This window comes from Oncorhynchus masou, chromosome 13, assembly GCF_036934945.1.
Source record: "Oncorhynchus masou masou isolate Uvic2021 chromosome 13, UVic_Omas_1.1, whole genome shotgun sequence".
In the NCBI taxonomy this organism is placed as follows: Eukaryota; Metazoa; Chordata; class Actinopteri; order Salmoniformes; family Salmonidae; genus Oncorhynchus; species Oncorhynchus masou.
In genome coordinates this window covers 20,547,384-20,565,021 of record NC_088224.1, presented here as the reverse complement: position 1 = coordinate 20,565,021, position 17,638 = coordinate 20,547,384, and the positions used below count along the sequence as shown (strand labels likewise).

The 17,638-nt window shown below is 43.8% G+C and overlaps 1 protein-coding gene across 1 annotated transcript in view; it reads left to right on the top strand.

Moving 5' to 3' along the window:
• The window catches only part of LOC135551893 (adhesion G protein-coupled receptor B2-like), a 528,123-nt gene that overhangs the window by 34,989 nt on the left and 475,496 nt on the right, over positions 1 to 17,638 (top strand).

Here is a 17,638-nt window from a genome sequence, read left to right as displayed (position 1 = left end):
TCCTTGCATCGACTACCGGGGACTCAATGACATAACCGTCCGTAACCGTTACCCGCCGCTACCCCTTATGGCCACAGCCTTCGAGCTGCTCCAGGAAGCAGTTGTTTTCACTAAGCTTGACCTGCGGAACGCATACCATCTTGTGCGGATCAGACCTGGTGACGAGTGGAAGACCGCTTTCAACACGCCTACTGGTCACTATGAATACTTGGTGATGCCCTTCGGCCTGACCAACGCCCCAGCGGTGTTCCAAGCGCTCATAAACGATGTGCTTAGGGATATGCTTAACATATTTGTGTTCGTTTACTTGGATGACATCCTCATCTTTTCGAGCTCCCTTCAAGAACACACTAAGCATGTCAGACAAGTACTCAAACGCCTCCTGGACAGCCATCTGTACGTTAAGCCGGAAAATGTGAATTCCATTCATCCCGAGTACAATTCCTGGGATTTGTAGTGGAACCCGGTCGAGTCCAAATGGACCCTAGGAAGGTATGGGCGGTAGCGGATTGGCCCACCCCCAAATCCGTTAAGGATGTTCAGCGTTTCCTGGGCTTCACAAACTTTTACCGCAAGTTCATCAAGAACTTCAGTTTGGTGGCAGCTCCTCTCTCAGCTTTAACCAAAGGTGGCAATGCAAGGTTTTTGTGGGGAAGAGAAGCTGAGACGGCCTTCCAAGGACTCAAGCAGCGCGTCCTCTCTGCTCCCATCCTGATACTACCGACTACGGATGAACCATTTGTGGTGGAGGTAGACGCATCAGAGGTTGGTGTTGGAGCTGTCCTGTCTCAGAGGGGTGAAGACAAGAAGCTTCATCCGTGCGCTTTCTTCTCACACCGGCTTACCCCGACTGAGAGGAACTACGATGTGGGGATCGTGAACTCCTAGCGGTTAAGATGGCATTGAAGGAATGGAGACACTGGCTCGAGGGGGCTTCTCACCCGTTTCAAGTGCTTACGGACCACAAAAATCTGGAGTATATCCAGCAGGCGAAGCGATTGAACTCTAGACAAGCTAGATGGTCTCTTTTCTTCAATCGATTCCAGTTTATCCTCACCTATCGGCCCGGGTCGAAGAATCTCAAACCGGATGCCCTGTCCCGAGTCTACGCTCCTGCCATTCGAGATGACACGGACATGCCTGTCCTTCCTGCTGCTAAGATTGTGGCTCCGATCTCGTGGCAAGTTGAGGATACCGTGAGACGTGCTCAAGCTAGCGAACCGGACCCTAAAGGAGGCCCTGCCAATCGGTTGTTTGTTCCCAAGGCAGTGAGGACTCAGGTCCTTCTGTGGGGGCACTCCTCTCGCCTCACCTGTCATCCGGGCGTAGGTCGCACCTTGGAGTTCATCCAGCGTAAGTTCTGGTGGCCTACCATAAGAGAAGACGTTGCCACTTTCGTCAATGCCTGCCCCGTGTGCTGCCAGGGCAAATCTTCTCACCTCCGCCCTCAAGGACTCCTTCACCCTTTACCTGTTCCCCACAGACCCTGGTCCCATATCTCATTGGACTTTATTACTGGACTTCCTCCATCCCATGGCAATACTACTATCCTAGTCATAATCGACAGGTTTTCAAAGGCGGCCAGGTTCGTCCCTCTGACTAAGTTACCTTCTGCCAAGGAAACGGCTGAGTTGGTAATTAATCATGTGTTCCGAGTCTTCGGCATTCCTCAAGATGTGGTTTCTGACAGAGGTCCCCAGTTCGCCTCAAGGTTTTGGAAGGCCTTCTGCCAACTCATGGGGGCTTCTGCCAGTCTATCTTCAGGGTACCATCCGGAGTCCAACGGCCAAACAGAGAGGATGAATCAAGAGCTGGAAACCACCCTCCGATGTATGACTCGTGACAACCCGTCCACATGGTCATCCTTTATTGTTTGGGCCGAATACGCGCACAACACCTTGCGCTCCTCCTCCACTGGTATGTCCCCGCACGAGTGTCAGTTTGGCTATGCTCCTCCATTGTTCCCGGACCAGGAGGCAGAAGTCAGAGTGCCTTCAGCCTTGAGGTTCGTCAGACGCTGTCGGCTTATGTGGAGGAAGACCCGTCTTAATCTGATGCGTTCCTCACAGAGGTATCAACAACAAGCCAACAGACGTCGCCGTCCCGGGCCTACCCTGCGCGCCCGGCCAGAGAGTCTGGCTTTCCACAAGAGACTTACCTCTACGGGTGGAGTCTCGCAAGCTGTCCCAAAAATACATCGGTCCCTTCAAGGTTGCCAGGAGAGTTAACCCAGTTTCTTATCGCCTACACTTACCCAGATCCCTTAAGATTAATCCCACATTTCATGTGTCATTGTTAAAACCTGTTGTTTTTTCCCCTTGTCCCGGCAGACAGACCTCCCCCTCCGCCTCGTGTCATTGGAGGCCAGCCGGCTTATACCGTCCACCGGATACTGGATTCCCGCCGGGTGCAGCGGTCCTGGCAGTATCTGGTGGACTGGGAAGGCTACGGTCCTGAGGAGCGCTCCTGGGTTCCTGCCAAAGACATCCTGGACCCTGACCTCATTCGTCAGTTCAGGGTCCTCCACCCTGAGAGAGCTGGTAGGAACGTCAGGAGCCGTTCCTAGGGGGATTCTGTCAGGATTTGGCCAGGGTTGTTCCGGGTTTTTGTCAGTAGATGTCCCCATTGTGCTTTTTGTCCCTGTGTTTTCCCTTGATCCCCATTATTGTTTGCACCTGTGTCTCGTTTCCCCTGATTGTATTTAAACCCTTTGTTTCCCTCAGTTCTGTGCTCTGTGTTTGTATGTTAGCACCCTGCCCTAGTGTTCTGTGTGCTCTTGTCGATTCCGGGTGAAGTTCTTGTGGTATTCTGTTTTTTTGTTTTTGTTTATTTTTTGGTGAGTTTCTTTTGAGGTCTTTTTGTGTTTTTCCTACCACCTTTTGGATTTGCCATTTTTTGTATTTTAGGATTTTTTCTTTATTAAATACACCGTCTTAAGTACTGCTGTGTCTGCCTCATCTTCTGGGTTCTGCTGTCTATTCGTGGCTCAGTTGGTTAAGTGACTGTTTCTCACTCCGGAGACCCAGGTTCGTAACCGGGTCCTGACACCTTGCTTACATTTGTAAACGATCGCGTGTCTCTCTAGTAGGCGTGGGAATACTTGCCAATAGATTCCCAGGTGTCCTTGCTCCAAAAACCCAGGGGGCCAAGTAAAATCACCAGTTGTGGAACCCTGCCCTATAATGTGCCCCACTTTTGACCATAACTCTATGGGCCATGGTTAAAAGTAGTGTAATATGTAGGGAATAGGGTGCTATTTGAAACACAAACTGTTGTAACACTGTTGTAACACTGCTGGACATCTATGGTATTAGTTTCATTTGAAAGGAATAGCTTGTTATGGTGCATAAAGCTGACACCCAGTTCAAATGCAGATAACCTAATGTATGGTACATTTATGCTGGACTCCCAGACATGCTCACTGTAATATATCTATTATATTGTCATTTCTTGATTTCTTGTTTTGATTTTCTTTTGATTATTTGTGTATTAGTATTGTATTTACGAGACATTCTACTGCACTGTTGGAGCTAGTAACATCAGCATTTTGCTGCACCTACTATAACACCTGCACATTTTTGTATGCAACCAATACACTGATTTGGTTTATAGTATAGAGTTTTAATCCTATGAGTGATTTGATGTCATTGAACTTACAGTATAGCTATGTCTATGGCTATAGCGGATGTTTTTTCTTGATCTTTAAATAGAGCATATATGCTGTTTAGGAGGATGGACTAACTGCTACATAACTTTATGACTATGCCGTTCATGTTCATGGTTGGCACATTAGGCTCAAACGTTAAATTGTAATGCATTTTGATTCCAGGTATATGTGTAACATTAATGGTGTGATGCTGGGGTTGGTTTTATGGCTCTTTTGGCCTGTTCGGCCTTTTAATTCCCTGATGTATCCCACTATCACAGCTACCCAATCTGCTTCCCAATCTTCGCCTCCCCACCCAACACAGTCAGCAGGTTTTCCTGGTACCCAATTTAGGCCCAGATCCTAAATCTAGGCATTCCGGAGACTCGGGAGTTTTGGAGTGGTGTACTCCATGTAATTACAGCTATACAACCTTAAAGGGATATTTGACCCCAAAGTGAAATGTATGTACCTTAAAGGGATAGTTTGAATGAGAATCAAATGATATGGTGCCAATCTTTCCCGTTCATCATGGATTGAGGCCTGCAATCTCCCATAATGGATAGCTGTACTGAACAAAAATACAAACACAACATGCAACAATTTCAAAGATTTTACTGAGTTACAGTTCATATAGGAAATCAGCCAATTAAAATACATGCATAAGGCCCTAATCTGTGGCTTTCGCATGACTGGGAATACAGATATGCATTTGTTGGCCACAGATGCCTTAAAAAAAAATAGGGGCGTGGATCAGAAAACCAGTCAGGAACAGGTGTGACCCCATTTGCCTCATGCAGCGTGACATCTTCTTCACATAGAGTTGACCAAGCTGTTGATTGTGGCCTGTGGAATGTTGTCCCACTCCTCTACAATGGCTGTGCGAAGTTGCTGGATATTGGCAGGAACTGTAACACGCTGTCGTACACATCAATCCAGAGCATGCCAAGCATGTCTGGTGAGTGTGCAGGCCATGGGAGACTGGGACTTTTTCAGCTTCCAGGAATTGTGTACAGATCCTTGCGACATGGGTTCATGCATTATCATGCTGAAACATGAAGTGATGGTGGTTGATGAATGGCATGACAATGGGCCTAAGGATCTCATCACAGTATCTCTGTTCATTGAAATTACCATCGATAAAATGCAATTGTGTTCGTTGTCCATTCTTTTCCATACCAAAACCTCAGCTCTCGTGGACATTCCTGCAGTCAGCTTGCCAATTGCACGTTTCCTCAAAACTTGAGACATTTGTGGCATTGTATTGTGTGACAAAACTGCACATTTTAGAATGGCCTTTTATTGTCTCCAGCACAAGGTGCACCTGTGTAATTGTCATGCTGTTTAATCAGCTTCTTGATATGCTGCACCTGTCAGGTGGAAGGAAGGAAAACTGGAAAAGAAGGAAAAATGCTCACTAACAGGGATGTAAAAACATTTTTGAGGGAAATAAGCTTTGTGTGTGTATGGATTTTATAATTATTTCAGCTCATGTAACATGGGAGCAACACTTTACATCTTGCGCTCATGTTTTGGTTCAGTATAGATTTACGGAAATGATAGAATCATATTTGATAGTTATATCAAAGTAGTAATAGTACTACTAACTATGTTAAACCAGCTTGTACTGTAAAACTATTTTACAACACCCAGCTACTTTGTTAAAGTAAATTTGAAGTCAGAATTTTACATACACTTAGGTTGGAACTTGATTTTCAACCACTCTGCAGATTTCTTGTTAACAAACTATAGTTTTGGCAAGTTGTTTAGGACATCTACTTTGTGCATGACACAAGTCATTTTTCCAACAATTGTTTACAGACAGATTATTTCACTTATAATTCACTGTATCACAATTCCAGTGGGTCAGAAGTGTACATACACTAAGTTGACTGTGCCTATGAATAGCTTGGAAAATTCCTGAAAATGATGTCATGGCTTTGGAAGCTTCTGATAGGCTAATTGACATCATTAGAGTCAACTGGACGTGTACCTGTGGATGTATTTCAAGGCCTACCTTTAAACTCAGTGCCTCTTTGCTTGACATCATGGGAAAATCAAAAGAAATCAGCTAAGACATCAAAAAAAATTGTAGACCAAATTTCCACGTTCATCTGTACAAACAACAGTACGCAAGTATAAACACCATGGGAACACGCAGCCGTCATACCGCTCAGGAAGGAGACGAGTTCTGTCTCCTAGAGATGAACCTACTTTGGTGTGAAAAGTGCAAATCATTCCCAGAACAACAGCAAAGGACCTTGTGAAGATGCTGGATGAAACAGGTACAAAATCAGCTATATCCACAGTAAAACGAGTCCTATATCGACATAACCTGAAAGGCCGCTCAGCAAGGAAGAAGTCACTGCTCCAAAACCGCCATTAAAAAGACAGATTACGGTTTGCAACTGCACATAGGGACAAAGGTCGTTCTTTTTGGAGAAATGTCCTCTGGTCTAATGAAACAAAAATAGAACTGTTTGGCCACAATGACATCATTATGTTTGGAGGAAAAAGGGGGAGGCTTGCAAGCTGAAGAACACCATCCCAACCATGAAGCACTAGGGTGGAAGCATCATGTTGTGGGGGTGCTTTGCTGCAGGAGGGACTGGTGCACTTCACAAAATAGTTGACATCATGAGGATGGAAAATTACGTGGATATATTGAAGCAACATCTCAAGACATCAGTCAGGAAGTTAAAACTTGGTCGCAAATGGGTCTTCCAAATGACCAATGACCCCAAGCATATTTACAAAGTTGAGGCAAAATGGCTAAAGGACAACAAAGTCAAGGTATTGGAGTGGCCATCACAAAGACCTGACCTTAATTAAATAGCACATTTGTGGGCAGAACTGAAAAAGCGTGTGCGAGCAAGGAGGCCTACAAACCTGGCTCAGTTACACCAGCTCTGTCAGGAGGAATGGGCCAAAATTCACCCAACTGATTGTGGGAAGCTTGTGGAAGGCTACCCACAATTGTTTGACCCAAGTGAAACAATTTAAAGGCAATGCTACCAAACACTAATTGAGTGTATGTAAACTTCTGACCCACTGAGAATGTGATGAAATAAATAAAAGCTGAAATAAATCATTCTCTCTACTATTCTTCTGACATTTCACATTCTTAAAATAAAGTGGTGATCCTAACTGACCTAAAACAGGGATTTTTTTACTAGGATTAAATGTCAGGAATTGTGAAAAACTAAGTGTAAATGTATTTGGCTGAGGTGAATGTAAACTTCTGACTTCAACTATAGATGATGAGCTGTGGATGAAGCTCACGCTTTCTGTAACCTGGGAAATGGCAGTATCATATGGTGTAGTGTTTTTGTAGGGTTACTGTCAGCCAGGTATGGGTTACCGATTTTAACAGTACATGTACAGCCACTGAGTGTTCAAAACATTATGAACACCTTCTCTTTCCATGACATAGACTTACCAGGTGAATCCAGGTGAAGGCTATGATCACTTATTCATGTCATTTGTTAAATCCACTTCAATCAGTGTAGATGAAGGGGAGGAGACAGGTTAAAGAAGGATGTTTAAGCCTTGAGACAGTTGAGACATGGATTGTGTATGTGTGCCATTCAAAGGGAAAGACTAATTGTTCTTAATGTTTTGTAAACTGTGTACATTCTTGGTCTGTGTACTATGCATGTGTAGACACTCTATACTCCATATGTTATGTGATAAATGACAGATATTTAATAATTGAAGATGAATGTGCATGAATCTGCATCTGTTAGGATGGAGGGTGGTTATATCTCATGGAAAGTAAAACATATTTAATAATCCAACATCCAATGAATGGTCATACCTGCATGGTTTTACACCAAAGCGCCCTGAATGGATGGTTATTGATGTACATGCTGAACTACTTATATACATGACGGTATGGGTTCATATTTCATATGAAAGATTTTCTCACATATGAGAAAACAAAAATCTTACATGTCTTAAATCAATAGCAGGTTTTTCTGAGCAGAAAAAAAACAATTTTGATCAGTCTAGGGTGGATTTACTTACATGAGCAAAACTTGAAACCATTAGGTTTACGCACCAAAAAGTTTGACATGAAAGGACTCCTTTTCTCTCTCTCTCTCTCTCTCTCTCTCTCTCTCTCTCAATTCAATTCAATTCAAGGGGCTTTATTGGCATGGGTAACATGTGTTAACATTGCCAAAGCAAGTAAGGTAGATAATATATAAAGTGAAATAAACAATAAAAATTAACAGTAGATATCACACATACAGAAGTTTCAAATCAATAAAGACATTACAAATGTCATATTATATATATATATATACACAGTGTTCTCTCTCTCTCTCTCTCTCTCACTCTCCCTCTCTGTCTCTCTGTCTCTCTCTCCCTCTGTCTCTCAAGCGCTCTGTCTCTCCCCCTCTGTCTCTCTGTCTCTCTCTCTCTCTCTCTCTCTCTCTCTCTCACTCTCTCTCTCACTCTCTCTCTGTCTCTCAAGCGCTCTGTCTCTCTGTCTCTCTTTCTTTCTCTCTCTCTCTCTCTCTCTCTCACTCTCTCTCTCACTCTCTCTCTGTCTCTCAAGCGCTCTGTCTCTCGCGCTCTCTCTCGCGCTCTCTCTCTCTCTGGTCTTTGGCTCAGTATGTTATCTTCTTGAGCTTGGCTTCACTGCTCTCATATAACCATTACCATCCACATCAATGCCTTCATCCCTCCCTCTCTCCCTCCCTTTCTCTCTCTCTCTCTCTCTCTCTCTTTCAATTTTTCTTCTTGCTCGTGTAGTCGCTCATGATGGGATGATCTGAAGGGAAGAACGAAGATGATACATCACGGTGTTAGTGTGCGTGTGCGTGTGCGGCAGGGATGAAGAGAGGGCTTTAGTGAGCTATAGTGCAATCAAGCGGTGGTGGATCCGTCAGTGTAGTACGCTTAGTTAGAGCTCAGCTATCTCTCCCGGACACACACACACACACACACACACACACACACACACACACACACACACACACACACACACACACACACACACACACACACACACACACACACACACACACACACACACACACACACACACACACACACCACAGCCCTCCTTGATGCTGCACAGAACCAATCCCAAAGTTAGGTCTGTTGTGGCTTATACTGTAGTAGCCAATCACAGCCAATGACAATAATATCAGCTTTTCTGTCAGTACCAGAAGACACAATTCTTATTTTCTGCCCCAAACTGTGCACCCATTCCCTCCTCACGAATTTAATAGGAATGTACTGGTATAAGGAATATGATAAATCCAGCCAAAGCACACACCTATCCAATGCTTTTAAATTCTTGAGGGGGTGGACAGAGGCATCTTTTGCAGAGAAGTACTGTAGGTTCAATGAAATTTGGCAAGAGTCAATAACCAGCAAGTCGACCTTAATCCTTCTCTTCTCATGTCTCCCTCTTTTCCCTTTCCTCCCTCCTATCACTTCTCTCCTTATTTCTACTCTGTCCATCCTCTCTTAACTCCAGGAAGACAGACCGTTCAGTTTCAAGTACAATGAAATTCAAATCCAAACAAGCTTTATTGGCATGAAAGGAGCAATCCAATGTTGTCAAAGCAACAGATTCAGCCAATCTTACAGTCACAGTCAATAAAGTCAATCTCAGCTACACCACTTCTAATCCTTTCTCCTCTCTGCTTCCCTCCTCTCTTACTTCTCCACTTTTATTCCCTCTCCCTTCTCCATCCTTCCTTTCATCCCTTCCTCCCTTTCTTCTCTTTCCTATCTTCACTTTCCTCTTTCTCCATGAGTTCTCTTTTCAATTTCACCCCCCCCCCTCTCTCTCTCTCTCTCTCTCTCTCTCTCCAAATTAAAATGTATATTATTGGCATGGAAGGTGTTAACACATATATTGCCAAGCTAAACAAATAGACACATATCAAACCAATAATGGCGCATATAGATAATGAAAGGGAAAATAATAGTAGTCAATAAGTAGTAACAATTAAGAGGATACTGCAATATCAAATGAATGTGTACAATAACGAAATAGTGAGAAAGACACAGCAATGTTATGGCTCTGGTTGGTTATTCTACTTGCTGTGTGGCAAGAAGGTACATATGTTGCAGCTAATGGGGCACAATCTCCTGTATCTTTGGAGTCCTATTCTCTCTCAGTGTGTTCTCCCTGTACTCTTATGCTTTAATAGATGCTAGTACAGGTATCATCCTGGCTGTGGGTTTTGGAAGGCCTGCTAGATTGGGTAGGTTCTGGGGAATGGGACTGGTGTACACACACACACACACACACACGGACACACACGGACACAGACAGACACACACCTCTACTGTACAGTATATAAGAGCCATTTAATAATGAGTCAGCCAGCAGCAGCAGTTATTAATGAGACATGGGTCTGTGTCAGGGGGATCAGACTAGGGATCACATACTGTTTTTCTACTGCTACTGTACTGCTGGGATACCTGATTTTCTCTCTCTCTCTCTCTCTCTCTCTCTCTCTCTCTCTCTCTGTCTCTCTCTCTCTTGCTCTCTCTCTCTCTTTCTCTCTTAGTTATGTCTTCTGTTACATTTTCTTTCTTTATCCTTTACATTTCCCTGTCTCTTTTTATATTCCATCATCCTCTTCCTCCATCCCCCTCTATCCCAACTCCTTTCTCCATCTCTCTCTCCCCTCTCTCTCTATCCCAACTCCTTTCTCCATCTCTCTCCCCTCTCTCTCTATCCCAACTCCTTTCTCCATCTCTCTCTCCCCTCTCTCTCTATCCCAACTCCTTTCTCCATCTCTCTCTCCACTTTCTCTCTATCCCACCCACCCTCCTTTCCCCATCTCCTTCTTCCTCTTTCCCACTCTCTTGTCTTTCTCTCTCACTCTCTATTTGAATATCTACACCTTCATTTTGCTCAGAGCCTGCCTGGGTGAATCTTACCTCAGTATTTTCACCTCTATTTGCCTCTTACCTTTTATATTATATATCCCCTCCCTGGGCTTCATGCTGCTGCCATGGTGATGAAATGGAGAGCTGGGTTCCCTTGAAACGCCCGGCTTCATTTGAAGGTGCAGAGTAGGCTGCTTCTGATACTATCTAGCTTTCTGATCCTTAATCAACAACATCTAAAATGGTGCATCACAAGCACACAGTCAGACAGGCAGGCATGCACAGGCTCACAGACAGGGATACAGGCGCACAGCCATGCAAGCACCACACAGACACACAGGTAGACAGAGGGACACAGGCATAGGCATGCAGGCACATGTGCACACGAGAGAAGATACGCAGGCAATTACACAGACACAAAGACAAATACATACAGTACACACACACACAGGCACCTACTGTACATGACTGCAGCCATGGTCTGGTCTAGGGGCCCATATAGGTGTCTGGTCTAGGGGCCCATATAGGGGTCTGGTCTAGAGGCCCATATAGGGGTCTGGTCTAGAAGCCCATATAGGCGTCTGGTCTAGGGGCCCATATAGGTGTCTGGTCTAGGGGCCCATATATCTGTCTGGTCTAGGGGCCCATATAGGGGTCTGGTCTAGAATATATAGGGGTCTGGTCTAGGGGCCCATATAGGGGTCTGTCTAGAAGCCCATATAGGGGTCTGGTCTAAGCCCATATAGGGGTCTGGTCTAGAAGCCCATATAGGCGTCTGGTCTAGGGGCCCATATAGGTGTCTGGTCTAGGGGCCCATATATCTGTCTGGTCAGAAGCCCATATAGGTGTCTGGTCTAGGGGCCCATATATCTGTCTGGTCTAGAAGCCCATATAGGCGTCTGGTCTAGGGGCCCATATAGGGGTCTGGTCTAGGGCCCATATATCTGTCTGGTCTAGGGGCCCATATAGGGGTCTGGTCTAGGGGCCCAGGGGTCTGGTCTAGAAGCCCATATAGGGGTCTGGTCTAGAAGCCATATAGGTGTCTGGTCAGCCCACACAGCGTCTGGTCTAGGAGCCCATATAGGGGTCTGGTCTAGCCCATATAGGGGTCTGGTCTAGGGGCCCATAGGGTCTGGTCTAGAAGCCCATATAGGCGTCTGGTCTAGGGGCCCATAGGTGTCTGGTCTAGGGGGCCCACATAGGGGTGGCAGGGGCCCATATGGGGTCTGGTCTAGAGCCCATAAGGCGTCTGGTCTAGGGGCCCATATAGGGGTCTGGTCTAGGGGCCCATATAGGGGTCTGGTCTAAAGCCCATATAGGGGTCTGGTCTAGGGGCCCATATAGGGGTCTGGTCTAGAAGCCCATATAGGGGTCTGGTCTAGGGCCTATATACACACAGGGGTCTGTCTAGGTCTAGGGGCCCATATAGGGGTCTGGTCTGCAGCCCATAGGGGTCTGGTCTAGGGGCCCATATAGGGTCTGGTCTGGTCTAGGGGGGCCCATATAGGGGGTCTGGTCTAGTCTAGGGGCCCATATAGGGGTCTGGTCTAGGGGCCCATATAGGGGTCTGGTCTAGAAGCCCATATAGGCGTCTGGTCTAGGGGCCCATATAGGTGTCTGGTCTAGGGGCCCATATATCTGTCTGGTCTAGGGGCCCATATAGGGGTCTGGTCTAGGGGCCCATATAGGGAATAAGGTAACATCTGGGACAGACATGGATATGTTTTTCTACGCTGTCCTTCACGCCATCGTCTTCTTCTCCCTGTTGAAATCTCTTATTTTTCCCCTTTTCTTAAATGTTTTTATCTCTGAGAAAGAGTCTTTGTGGATTTAATCATCATGTATTTATGAGCAGTCCTGAAATGTCCTGCAGCTCTGGAGAGGAACCAAAGGAGTTTTACCTACTGATATAGTTATTTCTGTTTCTGTCCGCAGAAATTGTTATAGTCATAGAGTTTCCCCTGAATTCTTAATTTTCTTCTCAGAATACCTCCTTGTCTGGGTTTGTGAAGTAATTAATGTCTGGCAGAGTTTGAAACAAGGGCTTAGGCAGGAGACTGTTTTTTGATCAGCCACCTCCTATTTGTCTGGTACAGTTGAAGTCAAAAGTTTACAAACATTTTAGCCAAATACATTTAAACTCAGTTTTTCACAATTCCTGGCATTTAATCCTAGTAAAAATTCCCTGTCTTAGGTCAGTTAGGATCACCAATTTATTTTAAGAATGTGAAATGTCAGAAGAATAGTAGAGAGAATGATTTATTTCAGCATTTATTTCTTTCATCACATTCCCAGTGGGTGAGAAGTTTACATACACTCAATTAGTATTTGGTAGCATGGCCTTTAAATGATTTAACTTGGGTCAAACGTTTTGTGTTGCCTTCCACAAGCTTCCCACAATCAGTTGGGTAAATTTTGGCCCATTCCTCTTGACAGAGCAGGTGTAATTGAGTCAGGTTTGTAGGCCTCCTTGCTCCTTTTCAGTTCTGCCCACACATGTTCTATAGGATTGAGGTCATGGATTTGTGATGGCCACCCCAATACCTTGACTTGGTTGTCCTTAAGCCATTTTGCCATAACTTTGGAAGTAGGCTTGGGGTCATTGTCTTGGGGTATGCTTGGGGTCATTGTCTTGGGGTATGCTTGGGGTCATTGTCTTGGGGTATGCTTGGGGTCATTGTCTTGGGGTATGCTTGGGGTCATTGTCTTGGGGTATGCTTGGGGTCATTGTCTTGGGGTATGCTTGGGGTCATTGTCTTGGGGTATGCTTGGGGTCATTGTCTTGGGAATGCTTGGGGTCTTTGCCCTTTTTCCTCCAAACATTACAATGGCAATTTTGGCCAAACAGATCTAGTTTTGTTTCATCACACCAGAGGACATTTCTACAAAAAGTACTATCTTTGTCCCCATGTGCAGATGCAAACTGTAGTCTGTTTTTTTATGGTGGTTTTGGAGCAGTGACTTCTTCCTTGCTGAGCGGCCTTTCAAGTTATGTTGATTTAGGACTCATTTTTACTGTGGATATAGACACTTTTGTACCTGTTTCCTCCAGCATCTTTACAAGGTCTTTTACAAGGTCGTTTCACACCAAAGTAAGTTAATCTCTAGGAGACAGAACGCGTCTCCTTCCTGAGCGGTATGACTGCTGCGTGGTCCTACGGTGTTTATACTTGCGTACTATTGTTTGTACAGATGAACATGGTACCTTCGGGCATTTGGAAAATGCTGTCAAGGATGAACCAGACTTGTGGCGGTCTACCCCTTTTTTTCTGAGGTCTTGGCTAATTTCTTTTGATTTCCCCATGATGTCAAGCAAAGAGGCACTGAGTTTGAAGGTAGGCCTTGAAATACATCCACAGGTACACCTCCAATTGACTCAAGTGATGTCAGTTAGCCTCAGAAGCTTCCAAAGCCATGGCATCATTTTCTGGAATTTTCCAAGCTGTTCAAAGGCACAGTCAACTTACTGTATGTAAACCCACTGGAATTGTGACACAGTGAATAAAGAGTGAAACAATCTGTCTGTAAACAATTGGTGGAAAATTTAAAAAAAAAACTTGTGTCATGCAGACAGATGTCCAAACCAAAACTATAGTTTGTTGACAATACATTTGTGGAGTGGTTGAAAATTTAGTTTTAATGACTCCAAACTAAGTGTATGTAAACTTCCGACTTCAACTTTATATGCACACTACAGGCGGCAGCTGGCACCTTATTTGGGTAGGACAGGCTCATAGTAATGGCTGCAACAGAATAAATGTTGTTTACATGTGTTTGATACCATTCCATTCACTCATTATTATGACCTGCCATACCTTCACCAGCCTCCTGTGATGCACACATACAGTATATTACCCCAACTTCTGTAAGAACGGTAATTCCCCTCACTTTAGGCTGAGCCCTGACTTGGGCTGAATCCTAACTGGGATTTCTGTTCAAATCTCCCATAGACATGAATGTATAAATGATGGAAGTCTGAGTTATAGGGATCTAAGTTAGGATTCTTCCCTTTATCTGCCACATTCAGTTGTATATTACTGGTTTTGGTTCTAGTTTTGCTTGTCTCGACTGGAGATTACTTTCTGGCTATGTGTAACCTTCATGGTTTGAACCCGGGTCACCTGCAACATCTTGTTCATTTGTAGTGTTGCATTTGGGAGACATTTTTGGGGGGCTGTAATGTTTTATTACCTGCGACCAGAGGGGAGGGGCTGTAATTCAGGGTGGAGTGGACAGGAAGAGTTCGATGTGATTTTATTCTCCTTCTTCAGGGCTCTGCACAGATAGACAAATGGCAGGTCTACTTTTTTGCTGCTACTTTTTTGCTGCCCTATAATTTATCTGCAAGACTTGACAATTTTACTCAACTAGTCTTTCTGGGCGACCTTGGCATTTCCAAACCAGCAGGTCAGACAGTAGGATAGGTACGCGGTCTGGCTAATTATATAGCTGTCTTTTTTATTTCACCTGTATATATCTACCGGTCTGGCTAATTATATAGCGGTCTGGTTAATTATATAGCGGTCTGGCTAATTATATAGCGGTCTGGCTAATTATATAGCGGTCTGGTTAATTATATAGCGGTCTTGTTAATTATACAGCAGTCTGGTTAATTATATAGCAGTCTGGTTAATTATATAGCGGTCTGGTTAATTATATAGCGGTCTGGCTAATTATATAGCGGTCTGGTTAATTATATAGCGGTCTGGCTAATTTTATAGCGGTCTGGCTAATTATATAGCGGTCTGGCTAATTATATAGCGGTCTGGTTAATTATATAGCGGTCTTGTTAATTATATAGCGGTCTGGTTAATTATATAGCGGTCTGGTTAATTATACAGCAGTCTGGTTAATTATATAGCAGTCTGGTTAATTATATAGCGGTCTGGTTAATTATATAGCGGTCTGGCTAATTATATAGCGGTCTGGTTAATTATATTGCGGTCTGGCTAATTATATAACGGTCTGGTTAATTATATAATGGTCTGGTTAATTATATAGCGGTCTGGTTAATTATATAGCGGTCTGGCTAATTATATAGCGGTCTGGTTAATTATATTGCGGTCTGGCTAATTATATAACGGTCTGGCTAATTATATAACGTTCTGGTTAATTATATAGCGGTCTGGCTAATTATATAATGGTCTGGTTAATTATATAACGGTCTGGTTAATTATATAACGGTCTGGCTAATTATATAACGGTCTGGTTAATTATATAGCAGTCTGGCTAATTATATAACGGTCTGGTTAATTATATAGCAGTCTGGTTAATTATATAACGGTCTGGTTAATTATATAACGGTCTGGTTAATTATATAACGGTCTGGTTAATTATATAACGGTCTGGCTAATTATATAACGGTCTGGTTAATTATATAACGGTCTGGTTAATTATATAGCAGTCTGGTTAATTATATAACGGTCTGGTTAATTATATAACGGTCTGGCTAATTATATAACGGTCTGGTTAATTATATAGCGGTCTGGTTAATTATATTATATTGTAGTCTGGTTAATTATATAGCGGTCCGGTTAATTATATTATATTGTAGTCTGGTTAATTATATAGCAGTCTGGTTATTTATATAGCGGTCTAGCTAATTATATAGCGGTCTAGCTAATTATATAGTGGTCTGGCTAATTATATAGCAGTCTGGCTAATTATAACCCGATAACGAGATCAAAAAAATATTTGCCGTGATTCTGACCACATTGCTTGTGTGTGTGTGTGTGTGTGTGTCAGACTGCATTGTTGGCTACACAGAAGGATTAATCTAATGAAGAGAGAGGGAAAACAAGCATTAAACCTTCCTATTAGGTTTAAAAGCACTAACAGAGCTCTGGGAAGAGAGGGAAGAGGCAAACAAGGAGGAAGAACGGAATGGAAGTTGTTTTTCAGGTTTTTAATGCCATTAATCTCTGACAGTAAAGTTTGGCTTTAATTCAGACCAGAGATGTTGTAAAATAGCCGTAGGTGTTGTAGGTCCAAGTATTTTTTTCCTGGTCACAACGTTCCGCCGTAAGAGTGCAAGACGGGTAGATGTTGCATTTAGGCACAGATCTAGGATAACCTTTAGACAATTTCTGACCTCAACCATTATGATACATTAGGATAAGGCACAAATGACCATATGTTAGTGTCTCATCTTGTTCCGGGGAGCCAAATCTCTTGGATCACCTTACACTCCCAACATCCTAACCTTAGACAATACGGAGACTTTAGATCAGTGTCTAGGGACATCTTCATCCTCCCCCGGTAAGGCTTTGCCGGACTAAGTGTCCATTTCATGACTGGGCCCTGACCCTTCTAGCTGACTTTAATACTTTATAACTACCATAAACGTGGACACTCCTCAAGCAAATCACTTTGGCATGGCGGCCAGATATTCAATCTGAAATATGGCTTGGGGTTTTCTTGGCAGATGTCTATAATAACTGAAGTTAATTGGTTGGAATGGTGCAATTCCTGCAGCTAACTCTTCAATCACTCTCTTCCAGTGTGTGTGTGTGTTTGTGTGTGTGTGTGTGTGTGTGTGTGTGTGTGTGTGTGTGTGTGTGTGTGTGTGTGTGTGTGTGTGTGTGTGTGTGTGTGTGTGTGTGTGTGTGTGTGTGCGTACGTGCATGCTATTAGAGTATGTGTCTGTGCACAGCACTGAGTAATACATTTGTCAGAGAACTACAGTATATTGGTTACAGTTGTGCAGTTGGTTTTTACTGTGTTCATCACCAATCTAAACATGCATCTGTAAACATGAGGAACACACAGCTTTTTTCATCACGGTAATTATGGGTGTTGATGTATGCTTTGGCCCTGTGTTAACAGCTATAATGAATGTGGTGGAAGAGGCAAACACACACACACCAACACACACTAACACTGCGTGGGTTCAGACTAATGTATAACCCCTGATTGATTGGTGTGAGAACCAAACAGGGTAAAATTACAGGCTGCCACCAGTGTGTGTGTGTGTGTGTGTGTGTGTGTGTGTGTGTGTGTGTGTGTGTATGTGTGTCTGTGTGTGTATGTGTGTGTGTGAGAGAGAGAGAGGGAGTGAGCTAAATACAGATTATTTAAATCTGCTTTGAGCGCTTGTCACTATTACCAGGGGCATGGGTAGAAGTCATTGTA